Below are 27490 nucleotides of genomic sequence, written 5' to 3'. Positions count from 1 at the left end.
CCCAAAAAACCACCTGTGCAAACATAGAACTGAAAATTAAGCCCAATTCAAATTAGGTGGAAAGAACAAGTTTGGACAGGCTTGTTCCAGAGCAGCAATCTGTCAAATAACACCAGCTAAACTCTTTCTGGAATGGGCATACAGGCCATAACCGTTTGATTGGAGAAATGTTGGAATGGTTTGAGCAGCACATGCTGCCATATTCAGAATTCATACTCCAGTATCCTAACAAATTCTAAGGCAGTATGGCATGCAAATAGAACTTTAAAATGCTAAAGAAAATCCTTAGCTGTATTTTAAAAGTTGAGAAAAATGAAATTATAAGAATATAAACGTTTCTTGCCTAGTTACTGCATAATACTTGGTTTTAATAATTGTTCTCAATTCTCCAACAAACTCTATCTATCAGTTTTGTTGATGAAGTAATATCAAGAGTCTAGTCATTACCAAATCAGCATTGTAGGGAATAATGGAAAATCTACAGAAATCTGGCAAGGAAAAGGAGAAGAATCAGTAAAAGTTCTAACCAAGCAATGACAGCAAATCTGAAGAATGATGCACTTGGCCTGAGATTGCAAAAAGTCAATCTATATATCGGTAACAAACAAAGAAGACTTAACAGATTGTGCAAATTATTGTACACTGTATTAATTTAAGCCCAAGCAAAATAATTCTTAGACTCCTCCAATGCAGGTTAGACTCTGCATGGAAAAAAAGATCACAGATGTTCAATCTGGCTTTAGAAAAAGTGAAGGAAGACAAAACATCATGGTTGATGCACGTTGGATAATTGAGAAAGGCAAAGAATACCAAAAACAAGTTAGAATATGTTTCATTGATTCACTGAGTTGTGTTGATTACATCAAGATGTTGAGCATACTTAGGAAAATGGAAATCTCAGAACATTTCACTGTTTTTATGTAAAACCTACATACTGATCAGGATGCCATAGTACAGACCAAAATGGCAAAACAGGTTGGCAAAGTAATAAAACAAACAGTATACTGTCCCCCTATTTTATTCAACCTATATTCTCAATATATACTATACTGAGGGAAGCTGGATTGGAAAAGGATGAATGCTGCTTTAAAACTGGAGGAAGAAACATCAATAGTCTGCATTTGCTGATAACAGTACCCTGATTGCCAAAAATGTAAAGAATCTCCAAACTCTAGCAATAAAAGTAAAGGAGCACAATGAAAAAAATGGGGCCAAAATTAAGTATAAAGATGATGAAACTAATGTCAACAGGTAAAATAAACAGCCTTAGGATTGACACTGAAGATATTGAAGTGGTAGATAGCTTCTGCCTTTTAGGATCAACAATTAACAGTAAAACACAGTGTTCACTGAAGTGTTTGTACTGTTAAAAGGAACATAATCTCCCTTTTAACAATAAGAGCTCTGACAGGGTAGTTTTGGGATTAACTGTTTCCGGTTCAAACTACAAGGAGGGCAGTCTGATAGTATTTTTCCAATACTTGGGAATGGGATATCTCACAGAAAAAGATCAAGAGCTGCTTTCTTTTGTTCCAGAGTACAAGACATGCAATTAAAAATATAGGAAAGCAGATCCTGATTATTAGGGAAACATCCTGAACAACAAGGGCAGTTTGATTAGGAATCAATGGTCTATTGAGACTGTGGTTTGTTTCACTTAATGTGTAAAAGCAGAGGTCAGATATCAATTGGTGTGATGCTTTCACTTGAATTCTCAAACTGAGGAGAGGTTTGGACTTGATTGTTTATGGTCCCTTCCAACTCTATGATTCAATGACTCTAATCATCACTTTGCTATTTTGAGCTATAAATGGTTAACCTAATTTGGGTTGGCATTGTGATTAAAATGATTGAGCTACAAATCAGAGTCTTTAGTATGAATTGTATCATGAAGTCTTTACAGTCTGCAGCTTCTGTCCCTTCCTATCCCTAATAAGATGATATTAATACTAGTTTGCACTTTTATTTTAAAGACAGCAATTAGGGAAGGTATGTGCTGCACCCTAATAGCTGAAAAGTTATTATGTCCATAGGAAATGCTGCTACCTTCTGTCAGAAGAGATTTAAGAATTACAAAAACCTGGATTTTATTGGACATAAACAAAAATACATGTTTGGTGGATTACTTCCCAACATTATGTCATCAAAAGGACTGCATTTGTTCATTCTATTTAGTTAGAAACTGTAGGAATTGCCAAAAGGCTGGGTTTATTTTCATATCTGCTCCATATAATAGCTTACTTTTTTCAGAAATAAACTGAATTTTCTTACGAACTTCCTTGCAAAAATAGTTAATCTCTTGCAAATATATAGTGATTCAAACAAAATAGAACTGTGATCTACAGGCTCCCCCAAATAAATAAACGTATCTTTTATTTTAAAAATTTATATGACTCACTCTCAGTGACTCCAGGCAGCTTATAAAGATAAAAATCCCATATAAAATAAGAATAAAAAGCTGTAATTACTCCCCCCCCCTCCCCAAATACCCTAACAATTGTCAGTCAATCAAATAAGCCACTTGATGGGCTCCATCCCACTCTGTGTTCCTTGGCCGGCTGGCAAAACTAAATCTTCGGGGACTTGTGAAAGAGTGTGAAAGTGAGGGCCAATCTTATCTCCACAGAGACGATCCATAGATCACAGGGAGGGAGCTATCATGGAGAAGGCTCTTCTTCTTAGTCCCACTAGAAGTATCTCTTTAGGAGAGAGGAACCACAGCATTTCTTGCCTCCCCACTCTGGTAGATTGTGACCAGAAAAAGATAACCCTTCAAGTAACCATCAAATAATTTTGCAAATATATAAACTTAATAGTGTATTGTCTAAGCAAATCTGAAGGCATATACAGATTGTGTGTTTACAGCCCTAGCAAAAAAAAAAAAAAGGTTTCAGCATGCACACTGACCTAAGTTTTTGGCTCCAAAATGTAGCAATTATTATTTATTCCAATCACCACCAAAGAACTTTTGAATCTGTTTGTGGTCAGTCACTATGGTGCCACATTATGTAGGGCTCAATTTGTTTCACATTCAGCATGTGAACCATGTCAATAGAATGTAATTTTAGGCATGCTCTTTATTACTGGAGTCAGCCAATTCAAAACCACACCACACTATTTTACCAATGAGCAAAGCAAACTAACTGAAAGCCAAGAATTACTCATTGCAATTTAATTGTATTAAATAAAAAGATGCTGAATTTATGATCCATTCAGCATTTTTAAAGCAGTGCCTAAAATCTATTTTTCCTCATATCAAATTTTAACCCAGTATAAAATGCAGGAGATCTATAGTTGCTCAAAGTTTATTAAGGAGGAAATGTCTCTATCTTTTGGGAGCTCTTCTTTTTTGTTGGAACTTTGGAATTAAGCAAATAAAGAACATACTTATAATTTTGGGGTTTTGATGTACATACAATTATTTTCAACCTTGGCTGAAAAGAGGCATCTATAAACAGCACTTTGTTTTATTATTATCCTAGGTAAAACAAGACCTATCCAACTGAACTTTAGAATGACAGCAGAACAAAATCGGTTAACATTTATTTCTTTAAATATATATAATAATTAAGTTTATACTTTTTAAAATTATTGAACTTTGATGTCTTAAGTAACTCCTGCATTTAAGTTTTGGGTGGCATAAACAGTTAGCAAATTAATGGCTGTTAAAGTCACTGACAAATAAAACAAGTGTTTAATTAGCTAACAATGATAGTATGGTACCCTACAGATACTGGTCCTTTGTAATCAAATTTCAACTTAGTTTGCCTCTGTTAACCTCACCATTTCTTATGCTTTGCAATCACCTCCTGAATCATCTGAGAAAGAGCCAAAACAGATAACCGGAAATGTTGACCCACTGGCCACATTTGGCCAGCAATATTTCTCATTTGGCCCTTGCATACCTAGCCCTTCCTCCTTGGGCCCTGGAACAAATCTGAGCAATCTCTCTGATCCTGCTTTGCAAGAACCGCCTGTTGCTTCGGAAAAAAACATTTAATAGAGAAATGTGTGTGCATGAGCGAGCATTCATGTGCACATGTGCTTGTGTATGATCCTGAGAGATTGCCCGGGACAAGATGTTTAGAAGTAGAAGTGGCTGCAGTTTCCTTTTCCTATTCCCTGCCATTCCAACTGTTTACTGAATATGGGATGCAGACAATCATACTGGAAGTGCAGTGGAGTAGGACATGAGCCTCTCTTTCACTCCATACAGGACTGTAAAATATTCTCCTTCCTTTTCTACCTGCTCTTTCTTTGCCCCTCATTCTCCTTTACAGGAGAAGCAAAATTCTAACCCAGAGATAGAGAATTTGTAGCTGTTTGGGTGTTCTTGAGCTCCCATTTCCCATCAACCCCAACCAGCATGTTCCTATTTCAGAAATAAAGGGAGGACCCTTCCTCTAGCTTTATTTTTATGCCTACAAAAGCTTCTGTGGTTGGACTAATCTAAAAAGGGAAAGATAAAAAAGAAAAATACAAGTAGTCCTCAACGTACAACAGTTTCATACTTATGACTGTTGCAGCATTCCCCATGGTCACATGATCAAAATTTGGATGCTTAGCAACTGACTCCTATTTATGATGTTTGCAGCATCCCAGAGTCATGTGTTCACCCGACAAGCAAAGTCAACGGAGAAGCCATATTCACTTAACAGCTGTGTTACTAACTTAACAACCACAGTGATTCCCTTAACAACTGTGGCATGAAAGGTCATAAAATGGGGCAAAATTAACTTAACTTTTCAATTAACAACAGAAAGTTTGGGCCCAATTGTGGTGGTTAAGTTGAGGACTACCTGTAAGACCAGGAAATATTTGCTTCGTGTTTCTGTGCAACTAAACTGTTTCTTTCAAGTTCTCTGAAGGCAGTATTTTTCTTTCTTTCTTGATTTTCAGGCTCTGGAGTTACACTGAAAGATATTTTGAGGAAGGGGCATATTAGTCTGGACTTATTCTTCTGTAGGACTGAATCAGATAGTTGGAAGGGGCTAGTTAGCTCAATTCCCATTCTCCATTTAGTACAGTAATCCAAAATAAACCAGACAGACAGAGGGCTCTGACTGGCCTCTGCTTGAACAGGTGCAATGAAAAGGTGGAGCCCACCACTTTCTTTGTTCCATTGCCAAAACACTATTCTTATCTTTGAGAAGACTTGGATTTAGATGACATGTGATTTTAGAGTAGAGCTATTAGGTTTTGGATCATTGAAATATTCGTAGGTTTTTTTGGGGAAGGGGGGAGATAATTTAGAGAGTGAATTTGGTGTAGTGGTTAAGGCACAGGCTAGAAACTGGGAGGCTCCAAGTTGTAGTATTGCCTTAGGCATGAAGCCAAGCTGGGTGACCCTGGGCCAGTCACCCCCTTTCCCACCCTAGGAAGGAGGCAATGGCAAACCTCCCCCTTACTCCCCCCAAAAGAAATTGCCAAATAATTGTAGGGTTTAGTTGTAGACTGTCACCAGAAGTCGATTTGAAAGCAACCCTTCCCCAAAAATATTATTTCAGGAGAATATGGATTATAGAGAATGAAAGGCTGAAGGTGGCAAAAACAAAAGGAAAGAGAATGATTTCACTGATTGCTCTGTATTCTTCTGATGTCACTTCTGAAGAAAAAGTATAGAAAAAAAGATGCCTAGTTCTGATTTAATATTCAGTTTCGATTTCATTATACATATGAATTAAGAAACAGCTTCCTACAAATAAGAAATGTTAAATATGAATTTCTACAATTTATTCCATCTTCAATACCAGATAATTTCTGTTGTTAATAGTACAGTATTTCTTAGACTAATCAACACTTTTGGCAGCAGGAAATGAATGGAAAAATGGTAGCAGGGAAAGCAAGACAATGGGCACCCTAAAACCTAATTCTCTAAGAGAATTAGAGACGAGAAGGAAGAAAAGAGGCAATATATAAGCAACAAGAACAAAAATAAAAAGCAGAATGTTCAACATTAACTCTTCCCTGGAATCATTTTTCAGTGAAAGCTCTAGAATGATTACTGCATCATTTTTTAGGCAGGTTATATGTTTAATTTTTTTCCCCATAATGATGTGATTTCTATTAAACAGTTTAATGAGTGAGAAGCTGCTATTAACATTTTTCAACACAGAGACCACGGCCATGCTTACATTGCACCCACTCATATCAAGACAAAACACCCTACGCTATTGTTGATGTGTCACACAAACTTTCTGAGAAACTAAGGTTTTCTGTAGGCTTCGTGTAGGTGTATCAAGAATAATGTTGATGAAGGATAGAAATAAGCAAAGGAAAGAATTTTAGTCCAAAAATTTGTCCCCGTCCCCTCCGGGCTTTCTTTTGAATAGTTACATCATCTCCGTCACTAGACCAGAATCAAATATTGTACTGGATGAATAGCCATAATTGCAGCAAAAGCAAACAACCTGGCCTTAACTGCTGATTCTGCAATACTAGCTATGAATGCACTAACAAGGAACTCAGCTTCACATGATTTACTCTGCTGCCAACGTAAACAACCAACTCTGCTACTGGCTTGATGGCACCTTCTACTCGAAAATTGCATAGTGCATTAGATCGTAATTTTTCTCATGAGATTGAAGATGTTTTTCTTTAGAAATACAAGTCAGAAGATGACTTTTTAACTTAAAGAGTGTTTTCGAATGAATTTTTGCCTGGAGTTATCACCTAAAACTTCTGCTTTAATGGTAGAAAATTAGATTCCCTCCTAGACTAAAATTTCCATGAGGCATAGCAAGCATAGCAAGTGACCAGATATTGAGAGAGTTACAGTTCAAAATATTTTGAGGGCACTGCTGCTTATCTACGATAAACATAGATCTAAAGTTTGTGGCAAAGTAACTGAACTATATGTTTTATAAAACAGTTCCTCTACTACAGACAAACCTCGACTTAAAACAGTTCATTTAGTGACCAAGTTACTGAACTGAACAGTGATCTATGACTGTTTTTTACATTTCCAACCACTGGAGCATCCCTATGGGCACATGATCAAAATTCAGATGCTTGGCACCTGACTCATATTTATGCAGTGTCCTGGGATCATGTGATCCACTTTATAACCTTCTGACAAGCAAAGTCAATGAGGAAGCCAGATTCACTTAACAGCCGTGTGACTAACTTAAAAACTGTACTGAATTTATTTACTTAACACCTGTGGCAAGGAAGCTCATAAAATAGGACAAAACTCACTTAACGAATGTCTCATTTAGCAACATAAATTTTGGGTTCAATTGTGGTAGTAACTCGAGGACTACCTGTACATTGGTCAATCTCAGATTTATAAGCAACTATGCATTTATTTACTCACAAAGTTGCTCCCTGCATTGTAATTTAAGAAAGAATCTTATTTCTCTCACCATAGTTCAGTCAGTAAGTCTGCCAAATAATTGAGGAAACAGTAATACTTTACTTACGGATGTGGTTTCATTTCAATATAATTTTTGGGAATGAAGCCATCTTTGCCATTGAGTTCTGCCTTGTACCAATTCTGATCGCATTCTTCATTCAAAACCTGGAAAAAAGGGAGAGGAAGACAGGTTCTATTTCTGGATAACATGCTAACAATGCGCACATCATTTCAGGTTTATTTTGCTAACAGACAGCTAGTTTTAAAGAAAATCTATTCGTTGAAATGGGCAGGAGTAAAGGAGAGAAAATAACTTAATTTTCTAAGATTATATTTATGGGATAATTAAGCACACACCCAATTTGGCAGTTCCACATTTAGACTTTCAGCTTCACCATTTAAGAGTTTCGTTAACGTAAATCAGATGTTTAAATGTCAGACTTTATTCTGGAACTCACCATGAAACACTGAGTTAACAAGTTCATAAGAATACCGCTTCACTATTCCAGGAGGATAAGGGCCTGAATGCATCACACACATACAATATGAATTTCTAATACCAAGAATCTATGTAGAACAAATTTATATTATAGTCACCCCTCAATCAAGCTGTACAGCTCCAGTCTTAAACACATGCCTCTTTCAAGCCTAGTGTCTTCCCTCTCCTTAAAACGTCCACAGAGTATTTTCAAATGACAAAGCAATTCACTTATTTTTACTACATGCCCCAAAGGGATATTGTAAATGCATATCTTGCTAATTGAAAAGAGTAAGAATTCCACCCACAAATACTGCCCTTGTCCCACATCATGAGATTTTATTTTAACCAATTAATAAAAAGCCTACAAACTGTTACACCTTTTAACAGTTTCTTTTAAACATTGAGTAGAAGAAAAAAGATGTTCATTTATACAGAAGTCAAAATTATGTTAATATAATACTCCATATAAAAATCATTACACAAGTAAATTAGAGAATGTGTCTTGTACATTACTTTTATTCTATCATATCCAATAATTCCAATATACTGTCAAGTGAAGGTTTGAACAACCAGGATAATGTCAGGGGCAAATAATCAGGACAATGCAGCAGAGAACATTTATCCAAGCTTATACACAAGAATCTGTTCAACTAAAGTTCAACACTAAATTGGTGCTAAATAAGGATCAACAGAACTTGGGGGTGGGGGAAGAAGGCAGAGCCTCTGTGCTGACGGACCGTAGATCACGACTCTCTGTGGCTATGGTCCGTGCTCTTTCATTGGAGAGCCCTGATCATTACGATTAGGGGCTGAAGCTGCCTTGGAGGGGCGGTGGAGTAAGGGGAAGCCGCAAGCCAGGTTGAGGGGAGCCGCATCTCCCCTCCTGGGCTTGGTCTTTTCCCCCTCGGAAGATGACTGCAGCGGTAGTTTAAAATGGCCACCCCGAAGAGGAGGACTCAGCTGGATTAAGCTTTGTGCAGGAAGGAAGAAAGAGGTGGATAACATCTGAACCGGGACAACTGGTCAATACAACTAAACAAAAGTACCCCGGGATTAAGGTAACATGGAATTTTTAAGAAAATAAAAGTGAGCAGTGAAATTACAAAGGGACAGGAAAAAAAGAAAGAAAATATTTTTGACAGCTAAGCTGGGCTTCGAACTGGGAAAGGAAAAAGCTGGAACTAAAGATTTCATTAAATTGGACTAAAATATTTTGGGAATAAACAGGCATAAAATAAAGCTGGACTTAAGATTGTCAAAAAATAATAATAATGTTTACAAATTGGAGACTGGACTGTGCTGGAATATTGAGGTTCAAAAAACCCTAAATAAAAAAATAGGGGAGAAAAGGTGAAGACTTTGTATAATGGAGAGTGCCACTTTTTGACAAAAAGGGAAAGCATCCTGTTTCTGAATGAACTTGTGTGGATATAACATTAAAGAAATATTGAAACAAAGTAAGAATCTTAGAAAGTGAAAGCAGAACTAGAAAAAAGAAAAAAGCAAGGAAAGACTGGCTGTGGGATTGATTGATGTTTTTGGTATAGACTCTCGGCTGGAATAATTGAGAACTTTAGAAAATTGAAAGAAGAAAGTAAAAGTGTTTTTTTGTGGACTTTAACGATCATAAAATACAAGAGTGTGTAATGATATCTCTTCGGGAATTAAAAATGGAACTTAAAAATATGAGAGAATTACTACAGGAAAGAGGCGAATCACTTTGCGCTATGTTAGAAAAAATGGCAATGGCAATTGAAGAACAAGAAGAAAGAGCTTCAGAGGAGGAGGAGTCGATTCAAGGAGAAGACATTTTAAATAGACAATTAACACAAAGAACACTACAAAGAATTGGGGAAAGAAGGAAGGTTAAAAAGTTGAGATTTAAGAAGGCAATCAAAAGGGGGAATACCTGTGAAGTCGGGAAAGGCAGAAAGACCCAGCAGAAAAGGGGAAAGGAAGATATTAAGAAAGAGAGGGATATAAACTGGAATGAGAAAAGATATGGGGAAAAGAGAGGCAGGAGAAGCAGTAAGAAACAGGTGCATGAAATAAAGAAATACGGAAATAGTAAAATGTTGAAAAGAAATTGTTTTTTCAGAGATAATGGTTGATGAATTAAAAAGGGGATTCTGCAGGGTGACAAGGGGTAATAAGAATATTTCTGCAATTAAAAATATTTAGAAAATAGGGTAATATAGATACTGATAACTCTTATTAAAAATCAAGGGGGGAAAACATGCTGTGGAATCCAAGTGAAAAGATGTAATGATTATTATTGTAACTTCTTAAAAATAATGATTTATTGGGAATTTAAGATGAGGGAATAAAGGTATATTTATTTTAATCATTGAGGTGTCACACTCAAAACAGTAAAAGGGGGAAAACCTATACTTGTTTTTTTTTTAGTGTTAAAATTTGTATTAATCTAGAATTTATAAAAAGAATATGTAATGGAAAGGGAATATGACAGACTAAAGAACCAACTAAATTAATAAGTTAATATAGACTATTAAAAGCAAGGAGAGACATTGGTAACTTTTTATTATTATCATTATCATTATTATTATGCAAACACATATTGTTTATCTTTATTTTTAAAATAAATATTAAAGGATTATATTTGAAATATGAAATGAAACAAAAAGATGTTTCGATTGAGATTAATGAAAGAGGCTAGAATTAATGTGTTTGTTTCTCTCCTTACTGAAAATTTGGAATGGAAAGGGTAATAATAGAATTAAGTATGCATATATCAATGTATAATTGTTGTCATATTTGTATGTAAAGGTGATGACCTGTAAACATGCTGTCCACTAAAAAGAGATTTTTGTTTTTAATGTGAAAAACTGAATAAAGTTTGTTAAAAAAAAAAAGAACCTGGGGGTGGGGAGGGGGGTTTGACCTGGAGCACTTGTGGGAATGCAAAAATTCTAACCCTATGACATGCTTAACTCTGCCCCCCAGCTCTGCCTGTTCTTCTTCTACAGTAGCAGCAGCCAACCTTTTGGACACAAGGGACTGGTTTCATGGAGAGAGGTTTTTCCGTAGACTGGAGGGGACAGGGTTTCATGTGCTGCCTGCAACCCCAGATGGGGCTTTGCTTGTTTATGCAGCCTGGTTTCTGGCATGCCATGGACTGGTGCCAGTCGATGGACCCGGGGGTCAGGGACCCCTGTTCTAAAGTAATGTTTGTAGTGTAGTATAGTGATACATTAATGCTTATGTGTACCCAGTCCCAAAGATACTGAGTCTTTATCTTATTAAAATCTCTTACTTATTAACTACAGAATATAAGTTTATGGAGAGTTGATACTTGATTAAAAATTTAACGTGAGTTCTTCCTAGAACAAAGTTGTATAATGGATTGAGGGAAAACGAGAATCTGTAAACACTGAAGATAAAAGCTCCAAACATGCCATAGATCAGAACTCTACCTCTGTCTCCACTTAGGAGACTTATAAAACATGCCAAAAATAGCTGCCTATAGTTGTTTATTAATACTTTCAATTTCCTATTAACTTTTACATTGTATAGACATGCCCCATACAAGAAGTGTCCTAGAACTAGAATACTAGAAAGTAAACTTGTCCTTTTTAAAAAGTGCACAGCTGCAGGATTTCAAGAATGCTCTGTGTGACATATATGAAAGATAATGTATGGCTATCATTGAAAGTCAGCAACGGGTCTTCTAATGGAGTAAAACTCACTAATTAAATCTAACCAAATTATTGGAAGTGAAGCAATTTCTTTTATGTTGGAAGATCTCCAATAAGGCTAGTTTTAGCAGTTACACTTGAGTTATGTGTATAGCAATGATGAAATTGCTTAGGATTCTAGTCATCAGGTTCTGAGTTGGGCAAGAAATTTCCCATCGAGACACGGCTTTCTCTTCTCATGGTAGTAAGAAAAGGCAACCTTTAAAATTAACACCCTAAGAAATCTGGATGTTCTGATAAGTATGCTACATATGTCTGCAATCAATGATTCTTGTTTTTACTTTTAAAAGCAACAGCTTTTGATCACTGCATTTAGATCAGTTCTTTATCACTGAGTAAGAATCCTGGTAGAAATCCCTCTCTAACTTTTATTTAATGGAGAAAAGCTGATGTCACCTAATTGGGTAATGAAATGTTTGCAAGAAAACAACCAAGCTCAGAGAGCACCAAGAACTCCACAGTTCAACCCTGAGCTACAAATATTCTGCTCTATTGAACCACAGTGTTTGATTTGTATTTCTTGTTTTGGCACAAAACATTCCATAAACATAAGAGTGTAAGACTCCTCGCTGTTCACGTGTTCAAATATATATTTTATAAGATTATAATTGTACTGTTTCAATCATTACTTTATTCTGTGTCTGTATTATATAAGACTAAAACTGGAAATAAAAACCACCCTTCTCTCTGCAGGTCTCTGCAAGTATATTTATATTAAGTTGTAGCATTAATCCTTTAAGGTCTAATAACTCACTCATTTTAATTTTAATACAGTTGTTCATGTATACAGTCATTCATGTACAATCATTCCCAATACGCTATATCTCTGAATTAAAGCAAACTATGGGAAATTTCACATGGGTCTTGATAGATATATTGATATATTGTCCATTCAACTCTTATTTAAACTTCAATTTATGCCTTTACAATTGTAACATTCAATATAACACATAACTTCTAGTCGAATTCTGCTTGGTACATTCTTAAAATACACACTAAGTTCTTAAAGAAAAAGTATATATATAACAATAATAAATAAAATACTGTACTTATTTTGTTCCAATTCAGCTCTATCATTAATATTAGTTATAATCTTTAACATCTTTAACATTTCTTTTCAATGGGATATCATACTTCCTTGGGAACACTTATAGTATTTCCATAATTTTTTCATATTTCTTTTATATTCCTCTTCACTTAAATTTTTATAACTCATTAATAATAATTAAAATGTTCCCATTCTTTCCTAATTTCATTCTTTCATTCTCTTTATTTCATTTATTTATTAACAAACATTCCATTACAATGAGTATTTTATCTATCATTTTAATCACTCTTGTTTCATATTTTCTAAGTTCATTTCTATTTCTTATATAACAATACTATCTTATGTACCCTTGCAGAATCCCTCTTTCAATTAAATTTTCACCCATTAGCTCTATGTCTTCTAAATAGGCTTATACCTTTAATCCTTGTATGTTTTCCCTGTTTCTCTATATCCTGTTTCTGTCCTTTATAACTTCTTTTCCTTTCCCTCTTCCCCCTCTTCTTCTCCCTCCCCTTTTTGACCCCTTGTCTCTCTAATTCTAATTCTCTTCTGTAATCCTCTCTTCTGTTTCTTCCTAATATTATAATACTTTTCAAACTATTATTTTTAGTTGTTTTCTCAGATCTTAAATTTTTCACTCTCTTTCCCCCCTTTCCTTTTTTCCCTCCACATAGAATTACTTGGTCATTGAAGATGGCTTCTTCTTTGTCCCGCCCTTCTTGTTCTACAGACATTTCTTGTTGTTTCTCATAGTTCAGGATCTCCATTTCTAAAAATTGAAATACAAAGCCAAAAAAACCTCTTCCTTCTTGTGCATCCTTTTTCTGTTTTGTAAGTTCCATTCTCAATTCTTCCAAGAGTGAAAACTTTTAAATAACCACCCGATTGATTTTAGTCCTTTAGATCCAATAACCAAAAATCCAAGAATCACCAAATTATCCAAGCTGTTTCTTCTTGCTTCTTTTTTCCACTTTCTCTTCCTGGGGTTTTATTATCTTGTTACAAAGTTTCAGTTGGAATGTATCTTTTAGGAATCTTGTTACAGTTTCACTGTTAATTTCTTTTACATCCAGGTGGTCTCCTCCATTTTTCCAGATCCCACCCTTTTGTTTTTTCCTTTTCTCTCCTTTCCTTCTTTTAAAAGTTTTTGAAAATCCAGAAGTCTTTATTATCCCTTTGACATTTTATCTTCAGCTTAAATGCCCATTAATGTCAAAGTGGATTTTTGTCAATTTCTTACTTAAATCTCTTAGTTGTTAATATGGGGAAGGAAAGAAAAGAAAAACAAATCTTTTCCCTTCCTTCTCTCATTCGCCGATTCAAAATCTTCTTTGGGAGAAATATTGTTTTTTATAGTTCAAATTCCAGAGTACCTTATGTTGTTGCTTTTTCAGTTCAACCTGGTCAGCCAAAACTTTGTCTTCTTATCTTCCTCCTGCACATTCTTTTCCGGTCAAGTTCTTCTTTAAGGTGGCCATTTCTGACCACCGCTGCAACCGCCTTCGGGAAAGGGAGTAATTTCCAGCTGGAGAGATGCTGGTGGTCTCCCCCCTCTTCACCATCTCTACGGGGTGGCTTAGCCCCGAAACCAGCCGGCCTGGGGCACTCCAGCGGCGAGCACGGATTGAAACTGTGCACAATCACAGATTTCGGTTCGTTGCTGAAGAAGCTCAAGCCGGAAGTTTAGAGTGTATCACTTCTGATTATTATGAACTTTGTCAGAGAGGCAGTTTCCCAGTTTTGTAATCCTGAACTTAGAAATTTCTCACTTATTATTTTGACTTGTAAGAATGAAGTCTACAAACCCCACCTATCATTATCTGCTATATGATCCAATGTGCAATTACATCAGATTTATATAACACGTTCTACTTCTCCACAAATGTCTCTTACTTGATGAGAGGGAGGGAGGGAGGGAGGGAGGGAGAGGGAGGGAGGGAGGGAGGGAGGAGAGAGAGAGAGAGAGAGAGAGAGAGAGAGAGAGAGAGAGAGAGAGAGAGTTTTCTGTAAATATGCTTTTGAATCTTGTCAATGGAAGACTTTAAACTGTCTATGACCTTGACAATGTCGTCCTAGAACTATTTATCCAATGACTCTGAACTTCAGAAATTTCCAAGATCTAAGAATGGCCGATACAATTCATATCAGAAGATGTTGCTGAGTAAGAGGATAAGATATGGAATTTGGTCCACACATTTATATACTGAGAAAATGCCATCATTCACTGCTCAGTCACTTTCATTCTGTATTTATAGTAGTCAATTAAAATTTCTTTATCCCTTTCATTGTTTCTGGAAAGAGCATGTTCCTTTCCCTGACAAAGAAATCTGAATATTATCTCAAATAAGCAACCCACTGTTTTTCATGCGTAGAACTTTTCTATTTCTACATTTTATAGATTTTTGGAAGCACATTTCCTGACTGTCAAGGGTAGCTGAGGTCCATGTCTATTGAAATTCAGCTTGTTGACCTGAGTACACAGACCAGCTATAAATCTGAGACTTCAGGGTTCAAGGGAACATTATTTATCTGTTGCTTTTCTATGCCACTTCAGGGTGGAATACATGGAGAGGCAGGGAAGGGATATTTGAGGATCTCATGAATATATATAATTTTCTTGGGACCAAGATGCAAGCACTTCATCACTACTCTCTTCTATATGTTTATTGTTCTTTTTTCAATTTCTGTGGTATATCCTTTGTATTCTTTGGTGGTCATCCCTTTGGGCATAAACAGCTCTGAATCTGCTTAGCTTTTCAAGATCAGCCAAGGTTTGCCAGGAGTTTCACCTAGCTGGGCAACATATCCTCCAATTTTGTCCTTGCAACCATTTGTTGCAGCCAACCTTAAGTCATCAAGACATTTCTTGATGACTTAGGGTTGGGGAATAGGTCCCTGAACCTGGCTCATCCTGTCTCGCATTGCCACAGGCATGCATGTGTGCACATGTGTGTATACACACACACTCATAGTAAACTGATACTTGAATTTCTTTATGAGGCATGATTAACTATGAGGAAATCTTTCTATTCTAGAGCAGGCCACGCCAACTCCAGCTCCGCAAAGGCGAAAAACATCATGGTATGTCACAATCTGGCCTGTGACACGAACGAGCGTGACACCCCTGTTCTAGAGGGTTAAGAGACCCTCTCACTTCTCATTAGCACCCTAAATGGAAATATCACCAATGCTGACAATAAGGCAACTTAAAATCTGCCAGGAAGCAATTCCTTTCTATAGCAGTGGTACTTAACATGACAGCTGAATTATGAGTCGTATGTATTTATATCAGAAGTTTCATTATTTCACAACAGTTCAAGAAATAAGAGGCAAGTCTAGAGAAAAAAATCATTTAGCATCCTTACACCTTCTCTTATTGATATACAGATCTTTAAAACAAGACGAAGGGTAATTTGTCGCAAACAAGTAGCATATTATTATGCATTGAAAATTGTTATACAAGGAAAATGAGAATACTAGTTTATTTTCAATTATTCTTCTAGAGTCCTGAATTGTCATGGGCATTACAAATAAAGCCAATAAGCCATTTATTAGGTATCCTTTTTTTCCTCCTTTCATACACAGTTGAAAGTTTATTTTGTTATTTTTTTTCTGCAAGCTTACTCTAAAAGTTCAAGTCCTTCCCATAGCTGCAAGTTAAATTCCAAGAACTTCCCCATAAACAGCTTCTTAAAAAGAGGAAACAGATCTCTTTGACAGAGAAGTGGGTTTTCTGTGTATAGCTTAAGGCAACAGCAGTTTATAACTAACTCTAGCATTTGGGATTTTATCTCGGAAACAGAAGACAGTACATCCTTCCTTATTTCAAACTCAATCTTCATTTAATAGCGGCAACAAGGAATAATGTGTTTATATAGGGAACAATGCAAAGAAACCTCTGATTAGTTATATCCCATACATACCATTTATTTAATTTCTTCTATGCTTTACATCAGGTTTATTTTTTTAAATACTAATTTTTTTTAAATTACTTTGACCAGTTAATCCTTCATGGAAGAAGTCATAATTAATATAAAATATATTAAAAACAGTATCTCAGGGATACCTGGTTTATCTATTACATTAAGTGCAAAGTAGTTTATCCTTCAAGTAAGTGGATGGAAGTGAACAAAAAAATCAATTTCTTTTGTATGTTAATAAATTGTGTTTTCTCCCCTATATTTTTCTTTTCTTGCTGTAGAGCTTCTTAAATTGGTCTTTAAATTTCAAGTGCAGATTTCTCTAATTTTATATTACGTCAAAATCTGCAAGTCAGAATACTTCCCTCCTGTATTCTTTTTCCTAGTAATAACGAAAGATTTCTTTTTTAAAAAAAGTTAGGATATATGTACACTATCTATACTTATGGCAACTACAACACTGATACACTTATACTTACAATACTATTAATATTACAATAGTATACTCAAGTGTGAGTATAGGAAACGAAGTAACAAAGGTATTTCCCTGGGCAACACAGCATTTACCCAAATAACTGCATGAGATCTTTCTGTGCCTTGGCAAATTATGACTATTTTGCCATGTCAGTAAAAGTGACTTGGAATTGAATAGTCAGCAATGGTTTGTTTGTTTTTTTGTCCCAAGCATTCTCCACAAAAATCTCTTAATATCTTATAAATTCTTCAAACCCTCATTTTAAGTGTTGAAATAGTTTTGGCAAATTAATGTTTAAGTTTAATGTTTACCAACTAATAATTTTAATGTTATTATTTCTTAGTTTAAATGGACTGTGGACATTTTGGAGCAATCAGCCTTGTACAACTCTCCAGAATGTTAGGATAAGCCAGTGATAACCTTTGTGACACAATTGTAACAAACATTCATTATCTTTTGCCTCTCTTCAGTGCCTTTTACATAACAGTACTTCCCACCAATGGTCACCAGAGGGAAAGTCAATGATCCACTAATTATAGGTCTTTTGTGTAATCCTCCATTATTGTTACAATTAAATTCAATGTGTATAATCCTTTTGTAATCGTCCTTTACAAGGATATGAAACTCATAGCTGAGAAAGCAGGCAAATAAGTTATCTTTAAATCTGATTCTAAATAACAAACTTATAACATTTAAAAAGATCTGTTAGTTTAAAATGCTCCAAAGGGCATTCAAGATTCAAAGACTAGATAGAAACTATATGTTTAAGTTATCTATCAACTGTTTATGATTAACACACATAATCCATATACAGCAAAAAACAAACAAACCTGCAAATCCAGAAAGAAATTTACCAAAGTGTCCGTGTCTGTATATGTATTTAAAATCTAAGGAACTTTTACAATGGTTAAAGAAAAGACTTTATCTAACTTTGTTTCTATTTGGAAACACACTTGGGTTCCTTGCTAGAAATGGAAAGAAATAAACATTTAATGTTGGGATCTATCAATTAGAATTGTTTGTGGTTATAGAAATAACATGTATTATTGTTGATTTTAGAGTAAGAGGTTAATGTACTGTATATTTGTATTTTACCAAGCAATGTTGGAAATTACTCTTTCCTCCTCTTTGTACCCCTGATTTTGCTTATTTTTTGACCTTTTTCTTTAACCACTTTTTTGCTTTTCATATTTTATCCTTTGTCAAAATTTTAATAACATTTAGGGAATTTTTTTTTAAGAATGTTCTAAAAGGCAACTAGTTTTGCGACCCTTTGAATAAAGAATTTTGTAAGAAGTTCTTCCAACCAACAGTCGTTAATGTAATGAGATCAGAATAATAAGATAACTGCAATCTGTCTCACCCATATTAAAGCCAGAGTTCTATCTAATCATTCCATTCACGACAAAAGAAGCACAACACAGATAATGGGCCAAATTCTTAGAAAAAAAACAGCATTGCCAGTTTACTCCCACCATAATTATTGAAGCCAGTCAACCTGTTTTGCCAGCTCCTTCAATTCTGATCTGTCCAAAATTATAAATTAGGAAGTTTTCAAATGCACACAATAAGAAATCTTTCACTAGCTAGGTAGTAAGTCAAAAAGAGCCTGGTAGTTTTTTTGACCAACAGATGTTATTACAAGGCATAAGCTTTTGTGAGCTGTAGCTCACTTCATCAGATGCAAATGGATGATCTCATATTACTATTTCTCAGAAATGCTACTGAGAGACAGAACTGCATCTGACGGCAAGCAGCAGTTCACAAAAGCTTGTGCCTTTTTATATAAAACATGTTAATTGGCAAAATGCATTGTTAGACTCCTTTTGATCCCTCCCCAATAGATTAGCATGGCTCCCCCTTTTTTAATAGATTGGTTTCTTCTTGGTCACTAAAAATGCACATGATATATTTCAGTGTACATATGTTGTTTTGAAATCAAACAAGAGAAAAGTTAGTTCTAAGCAACCAGTAACAAAGCACTGATTTGCACCCAAGTATGAGATAATATGTTGTTGTTATTATTACGAAGTCCAACTATGAAATTACTGCTAAGAGGAATCTAAACACTTATCCTAAGGTTAATCATACTGACTGTAGTATAAACATAAAACAATTCAATTACTGTAGAAAGGTATTTAAATAAGAATAAATATGATTACATAAAATAACCATACATAAGCTATCCAAATTATGTACTGTCCCCCAAATCTGAAAGTCAAATGCCTTTAACAGTCTATGGAATAAATTAATACCCTTTGATAAAAGATTTGACATGTTTTCTGAGGATAGTACAGTTCAGCGCTAGAACATAATGTGAAGGACATGATGAATTGTTTCAAAATATTCCAAGAAAATCTTGACATTGAGTAGGCCAGATGTGTTTTGAACATTCCCTTCATAGTCTTTGACTTTTTACTCCTCACCAAAATCTACAACAATTAATATAACTAAAGCTACAATTCAATACTATTGGAAAACATAAACTACTAAAAAATAATTGGGAAAATTTCTAGTAGAATCCATCTCTTCATAATATAAAAAAATAAAGGTATCAAATAAGCATGAGAAAATGAAATTTAAGCAAACTCCAATCATCTGAACTAAATTAAAGAGTTAACTTTGCAAGCTGCCAGACTATAATTTCATGTGGATAACACTATGGAGGAACAGATCGCAGCCTGTAAAACAAAGACCTTAATTATATGATGTAGTACCGATCAACAACTTCAATCCAAATGGTATAAAAGATCTTAAAGCGTATTTTAAGAACAATTATCTCTGCAATAAATATTTGTACATTTTTTGTTATATCACTGACCTCTTTGTGTCTTAATTTTTTATTCAGGAAGACTTTATGGCAATAAAAGATAAAGTTCACCTAAGGGATTGTCTCTCTGACATCTACCTGTCCCATTAGGTTCGGCAGGAGGGGCATGTTATGGGTTGCATCTACAAAGAGTATCATCTGGAAGGACTCCGGAGAAGAACATTAATGCATCATACTCACCCTTTGATACCTGATTACCCTGGACCTCCTGGCTTTAGGATGGCCTTGACAACATGGCTTTGCTGGCTTGTGTGTGTGCGTGTTGGTGGGGTAAGGGAGGGGTCTGGTAGCCATGGAGAGATTCTACAAAGGTTGCTGATTATGGTCAATTTTTTTTATTTTAATGTGGTTTTACTGATATTTTTATGTTTATATATTTGTTTGTAAACTGTTTCTAATTGATTGTTGCTCTTTAATTATTGCGAACTGCCAGAGTCATTTAAATGACTTACAAATCAAATTAATTTTAAAAATAAATGAAGGAATTTTCTAGAGGAATCTATGACTCATCCTTCTTAATTCAACTATGATGTTTACTTATCTATGTACACATAGCCCTAGAAATCATGCCAATGTAAAGTACATTGCAGGAACACCAAATATTGTAAATTGTAACCTTAATTTTTTAAAGATTTTTTAAAAAGTATGTTGGAAATCTAGACAACACAAACAGATATTCTATAATGCTTGGTTTACTTTATCCTTTTCTTTGAATGTACTTATTATGTATGTAATAAAAACTATTTAAAATAAAAACTATTCAAAGCATTTTACTAGTTTCTATTGCTCTCGTTTTTAATATTATTTAACGTACTTTTGTTTCTATTTTCTTCTACTTTCTCTACATTTATCCCTAAAAAGCTTTGATCCTTTCAAATATATGAAAAAGTAATATAATTTCATTGTTAAAAGCTAGGATGCCAAAGCTTGTGAATTCTTCATCCTGTTAACTGATCTTGTGGCTCAGTCTCTTATTTTCCAATGATTTTCCCCAGTGAGTTCCTTTTTTTTTCCTCTACACCAAACAAATACCATGACAACATTAACTGAGAATATAAGTAGAGAAAAACACTTCACTCCTTGCTTGAAGCTTTAAAACAAATGGGGCCAATTTTTACTGAAAATATTATACCAATGACACATTCACAATTAAAATACATAGGAAGATTATAGATGACTTATTTTTGCCCAGAATGTTGAAGTCCATGACTCACAAAATACAAAACTGCTATACATACAATAACATGTTTTTAATCCCCCCAAATAAATAGAAATAATGATGACTAATTTAGTGGGTAGTTGAATAATTCAGTCTACGTTATGCTAAAAATAAGCATACATGCCACAGATTTATAGTTAACAATGCTTTCGTACCAGCAATTCCTAAAACAAAATTCCATCTCTTTTTATCCTCTGTATGGTATATAAATAGTCGGGATGTACATGAAAAGGAAAGTTGTTTAGCTATGAATTTGAAACAGCTGTGTTTCAGAAATTCTGCCAATCTTTTCTAAGTTGATCATGGGCTGGCAAGGACAAAATCCATAACAATTTGCCTGTTCTGCTTCAATAGGAACAAAAGGAAAGAGACTTTCAGTTGGTTTCATCACAGGAACACTCCAATTTATACCAAGCTTCATGGCCTGCTAAAATCGGAACCACTTAAAAGCAAGCACGGACTCAGCAAACAACACTCTTCATTGCCATCAAATGGTCATCCAGATATTTGCTAATGGAGGGAGCATCACCATCTCCACCACCACCTACACTGGAGTGAAGGAGGAAGAAAGCTTCTCTTCCAGCACTAAACTCTTATCTGAACCCATCATGATACTAGCTGGTGACACCACGGTTGCCTTCAAGAGTGGGCATAGTCCTAAATCAAGCCTCTTTACATCAGCTCTCTACCTTCTAGAGTCTAAACTAGCAAGCCCTGGGACTAATTTCTCTCTGGCTGGCCCTCTAACATGCCCATCCATTGTTTTGTTGTTAGTGTTAGTTGCAAAGTCGTGTCCGACCCACCGTGACCCCATGGACAAAGTTCCTCCAGGTTTACAGTAGGAATTTGACAAGGGGGGTAGAGTTTGGCTAATGTGTCTAGCTAACCCTAAATTGTAAGGGGGGGGGGGTTGCAAGAAGCCTTAAAGGCAAGCCTCTTATTAAAACAGTAAAAAAAGCATTTTTAAAATTTCTGTGCACATGTGTCTAGGAGGCAGCAATGCTATCAGGGACAGTTTACACAGGCAAAATGAATCAGAAGAATTAATCCTCCCCAAACTGGCCTTATTTGTAGGTAGGATATTTTTCCATGCAGGGAAATGCTCGTTTCATCTTGGAAAGTAAAGGTACAGGAAAGAGCAAGGGTACCTTTATTTCTTTCTCTCTCAAATTTCCAACACCCCCCAAATACACCTAACAGAAACAAATTATAAAAGAAAAGAAAAGGCTATGGAAGTTGCCACAAACTGAAACACCAGTTAAAGCAGTGAAGACCTCCCCTAATGTACTGGCCCAAACAGGACAATGTGAAAGATAATAATACCCCAACTGCAAGGAATAAGACACAGCAACAAAAACCAAACAAGAGTGCTCAAGTACACTTCTGCCTGGAACAACTGTGTGCTTGGTTTATGCCTGAAACAACACAGCTCTGTTTTTGCTAGGAATAAGATTTAGGATTGACACAGAAGCTTCTTTTGCTACAATTTTATTCCTATAAACACATACTTCCTAGAACATGCTGATCCTAACTTTTCAGAGTGCCTTTTTCTGTGTGCATGTATGTATTTAATTATTCGGATTTTGAGCCTGCTTAATATCAGAAAGGCTGAAGCTTATAATAATTAGGAACACACAATTTAAAGAAATATGACTATTCCCTCCGTCCCTCCCCTCTCCCCACACAAAGTAAAAGAGGGTCTCCATAAAATTTTAACCTCCGGTCTTGGAACAGTTCCAGATTTTAATACACTTGTAGAATGCTTAAGAGTGTGGAATACGAACAGAGGACAGGAATTGCAACAAAAAAGGCAAGTTTCCTTGCCTTGCTAGATGGCAACGGTTAAGTGAAGGGACCTGAAGCACACCCATTGTGCCAGAGCATACCAGTTAGGTAGAAACCATTGGAGACAGGCAAGTTCCTCAAATAACCAGGCTCTATAGAGTATTGTGAAGGGTTTTATAGATGACAATCAACATTTTGAATTACATCTGCAAATCTATAGTAACCAATAAGATAAAACATGGGCCTAGCAAGGAATGCCTATTGCTGTCCCTGCCACTGTATTCTCGACCAGCTTTAGCTTCCATTTAGTCTTCAAGGGCACCCCTTGTAGGGTGCATGGTAATGGTCTAATTGTGCAGTAATGGGCCATGAATACCGTCAAAACTATCTCCAAAGTGAGGAAACAACAGAATTGACACACACAAGGTGAACATGTGTAAAAGTCCTCCCAGCCACTGCTGCTATGTGGTCTCTGAGAAGTAACAGAGAGTCGGGAAAGAGACTCTCGAAGTCAGATTTTAGTCTCAAAACGAAAAGTATAACCTCATCCAAGTATAATCTCATCCAAGACCAAAGGCGGAAATGACCCAGACCCAGAGGCCCAAACAGCCACAGCCCCTGCTAGATAGTCTCTTCCTCCCCACCCAACCTCTGCTAGATACCCTATGTTGGTAGCTTCACTTTCACAGGCTAGGGTTGGGATGTATAATTTTTGATCATTTGTACATTGAGAATACCAGGCTTCAACTGACAAAGGACTTCATCTATCAGTTTTATGGAGAAGTTAAAACAGGAGCAGTGAGAATGTTGAGCCCTAAGGCATCCCAAAGTGAAAAATTGCGGGTGTGATCTCTCCTCTTCTATCAACACTTGGTTGGCAGCAGCAGCAGCAGACGGGAGATAATATTTTCTAGCCACCATTGTATGAAAAACTATGCAGCTAAGAGCATCCTTAGGGCTTGCGCTGCCAGGGATGGAGCTGGGCTTAAAACTCCCCACCTCTGTATTTCAGGTATGGCTTCAAGGCAGTCCTCCATCCAAGCCTTGTTATAAGCCAGTATGGTTTAGATTAAAGGCATATTTGCATCTAAGATGTAGCTTTTCAAATGCAAATGGCAAGCAGAACTAGGGAGCAATTAGCAGGCAGGGTTTTCCCCATTGCTTTTACTGATGAGCTGACTTACTCTAGACTTTTCCTATCAGAAGTCCTAATGAATAATTTATTATTCTTCAAATGTATAATTTATTATTGGTTATAAATGATAGAAGCCAACAATCTTGTAGGTCATGTGCTGATGCCCAGAAGCTCAGATTTTTTTTATTTCTATTTTTTTTGCAAAATTTTATGTACTTTTGACAGTTCATGGAAATTGCCAGAGACTAAAAAGCTTTCTGAAAATATCTTTCCGGGCTGCAATAACTTGGATTACAAATAGTATACTGCCACTGCAGAAGAACAACTACATCAGCTATTCTGTTAGGTTCTTGATGTTTTTTTTTAACTTTGTTCTTGCAATGATTTTATTACTAGGCTAATCATGCAGTCATCATCATCAATGTGAGGAAAATTACCACCACCCCATTGCTATAGCCACAAAATACAGATAGTTTCATTTAATTGCCTTCTTAGCAGCCATTCAATTAAAATAGTGATAAAAAGTAACTTTGTGACAAGTCCTCACATTTGGTACTTCTGCAAGTCTGTAAAGCAAAGTTAAACTGAAGATTATAAGCACAATCATGATTTCACTTAGTGACTGCTTTGCTTAATAACCAAGTTGCTGGTCCCAATTGTGGTTGCTAAATAAGGGCTATCCGTAGTCTTGATTTGGGAAAATTCATCTAGAATACATGAAAAATATAAGTCTGCTTATTTCTGGTTTATGCAGTGATTTCCAACAACATTCCATGTTGCCTTTTGAGTAGTCTTGACAAACCACTGAAAACACCCTGGGTATAACATGTGGATAATCTTTTGGCAAGGACCACATTCTTGAAAGAGTATTTTGTTGGCCGCCTTGCTGCATGCCAAAAATGAATGAGATTGAAGCCAAGGGAAGCAAGAGTCATAATCACACATTCCTGGATGAGGCCAGCCACTCGTTTTCAATCTTCAATCTTGATATGCCCTTTTTGTCATTTCCTCAACTTTCTTCCCCCCACTCTTACATATCATACAGCAGGCAAGGGAATTCCAAGGGAGGAAAAACTCACTTTCCATAGAAATCCATAGCAATTTGTTTTACAAACCCAGCAACTTTAAGAAGTATGGATTTCAACTTCCAGCATTCCAGATGCTTTGAAGTCCACACATCTTGTAGTTGCCAAGTTTCAAAATCACTGATCCTTCGGAGGTCAGTAAAATGAGGGCCCAGATTGTTGGGGGCAATATCTGACTCTGTAAACTGTGTAGAGAGGTCTGTAAAGCACTATGAAGTGGTATATAAGCCTAAAGTGATATTGCTATTGCAATATACTCTTACTATTAGGCTGAGAGCCATGCTGGATTCCAGGTTTACGATTTTACAGCTCCAACATAGGCTGTTCCTAGTCAACTGAGAGCATCACCAATGAAATTGATGGTGATGATGCAACAAAATGTGTTCAAAGGAAGAAACACAGGAACTAAAGCAGGTAGTTTTATCAAGCAAAGTCTGCATTGCAGAAAAATATATTTTCATACCATGTCTTCATTGTAGACAGCACAGTAAAGTTAGCATAAACAATAAAGACTGTCCTAAGACATCTATAATAAAAATTCAGATAGAAAGGAGATAAGGATAAAGATGACGATGTGAGTCAAGCAGATTGCAGAAAAATGAGCTTGCTACTTTTTTCTTTTAGCTATACCTGGTATAGTGGCTGGTTTAGCGATTTACAAACTAAATGAACCCTAGTAAAGTGTTTTAATGGCTCTACCATAAATCACAGTCCAAAGAAAGATAGCAATCCCCTAAATAAATTCGCAATTATTCTTCTGAAGTAGAAGTTGGCAACCTAGAGGCTTCCAGATGCTTTGAATTATGACACACTAATCCCCAAGCAGCATGACCAGAAGTAAAGGACTGTGTCTATGATAGCTAAAAATATTTGGAAGCATCAACTTGTCTACACCTGTTTAGAATTTGAAGTACATGCTATCACAGCTTCAATATGTACAAAGACAAAAAAACAAGTAAACCACAAATTACAATTGTCTTCTGCTGAGGTGATATATATATATACTTTACCTCTGTAAAAGACAGAATCTGGAAATTCAAGATGCAGTCCAAATGTTGACATAAAATTGACTTTTATACCTTGATGTTTAACTAGAGCATGTCTCTTTTCACCAATATCCTGACTCTTTTCCTATCTAATGTAATAGTTAAAATACATTTTATTTATATGGATATTACCAACTTCGTAATAATCTCTGCACATACAATTCCCTTTTATCCATCCAATCCAAGTTTTGTCACCAATCCAAATTCCATTCATTGGCTTTTGCCATTATGCTTGCCTTCTGCAGTGTTCTTTCTTTTAAATTTTTTTAGTGCTCTAGGCTAGAAAATGGAAATGGCAAACCATTCCTGTAATACTGCCAAGAAAGCTATATGGATGTTTCTAGGAAACCATTAGAATTTGAGTTCAGCTTTAAAAAGATTTGATGGTACTGCTTTTATTAGCACTGACTGCTGCTCTGAGATTTATTTATTAGAGTGGCATATTAAAATTATTTAATTTTTAATTAAGAAACAAAACAATTGTTACCAATAATAAGGTTGGAACTTCTGTAAACAGCTTCTTTCTATTCCCGAGTTCCATTAACTTGGACGTTTGGTGATCTATTTGCCATATTAAGACTAATGCAATCATTTTTGAACTTCCTGATAGAAATTAAACATGTAATCAACAATTACGGTCACATGTCTTCAGTTACTGCATTTTCAAACATAGGCAGGAAGGTGGGGGAGAAATGTATTCCGCAAATTATACTCAGGCACTTTTTTTTTTTTTTTTGATAATGGCTTTCAAAGATGAGGAAGTTACAGAAATAGAATACAAATAAATCTGTAGATGAATGTTTAACATAGTAATTATTTTAGTCAAATCTGTATACCTCCCTCCCCTGCTTCAAAGGTATAAATGTGATTTGTTCCACTTTATAGGATTTATTTAACCCCAGAGCTATCTTGTGAGATATAGTAAAAGACAGTTATTCTCTTAAGATAACTGCCTGTTTAAATGGAGATTTGAACCAAACTACCTCTTGTCCAGGAACAATAGTTTTCCCAACTACATTATCTAAACTCATATTTAACCAGTGGAAAGAAGTGTGTGTGTGTGTGTGTGTGTGTGTGTGTGTGTGTGTGTGTGAAAAGGCACATTACTGAATACATTTATTATAAAACTAGTTTTCTCAGGACTATAACAGTTGCCAAAGAGAGATGAACCAGCAGGCTTCGAGTCCCAAGCACAATTTTCTCTGCTTTTCAACATATTAATCAATTTACAACAAATTGTATTACAATAAATTACAACTTTCAAATTTTAAGAAATTTCTAGCTCTCCTAAACGCTGAGTTAGGAGATTGGTTGTACAATTACCACATTCACATTTGAATAACTTTATGTCATCATTCTCTATAGCCTATGGATAAAATTAAAGCAAATGACCAAC

The 27490-nt window shown here is 35.6% G+C and overlaps 1 long non-coding RNA gene across 1 annotated transcript in view; it reads right to left on the bottom strand.

The window, feature by feature from the left end:
• Nucleotides 1–7369: 7369 nt before the first annotated feature.
• LOC148127006 (uncharacterized) overlaps nt 7370–27490 on the bottom strand; it is a 41449-nt gene continuing 21328 nt past the window's right edge. Inside the window, exon 3 of the long non-coding RNA XR_015741811.1 lies at nt 7370–7519. This is a non-coding gene — a long non-coding RNA (uncharacterized LOC148127006). The remainder of the gene's footprint in view (nt 7520–27490) is intronic.

The sequence above is a fragment of the Pseudonaja textilis genome, chromosome 2 (genome assembly GCF_049901715.1).
Source record: "Pseudonaja textilis isolate UNSWEBS1 chromosome 2, rPseTex1.2, whole genome shotgun sequence".
Classification (NCBI taxonomy): Eukaryota; Metazoa; Chordata; class Lepidosauria; order Squamata; family Elapidae; genus Pseudonaja; species Pseudonaja textilis.
Note: the sequence above shows the minus strand (reverse complement) of the source record. Positions and strands in the feature narration are given on the sequence as shown.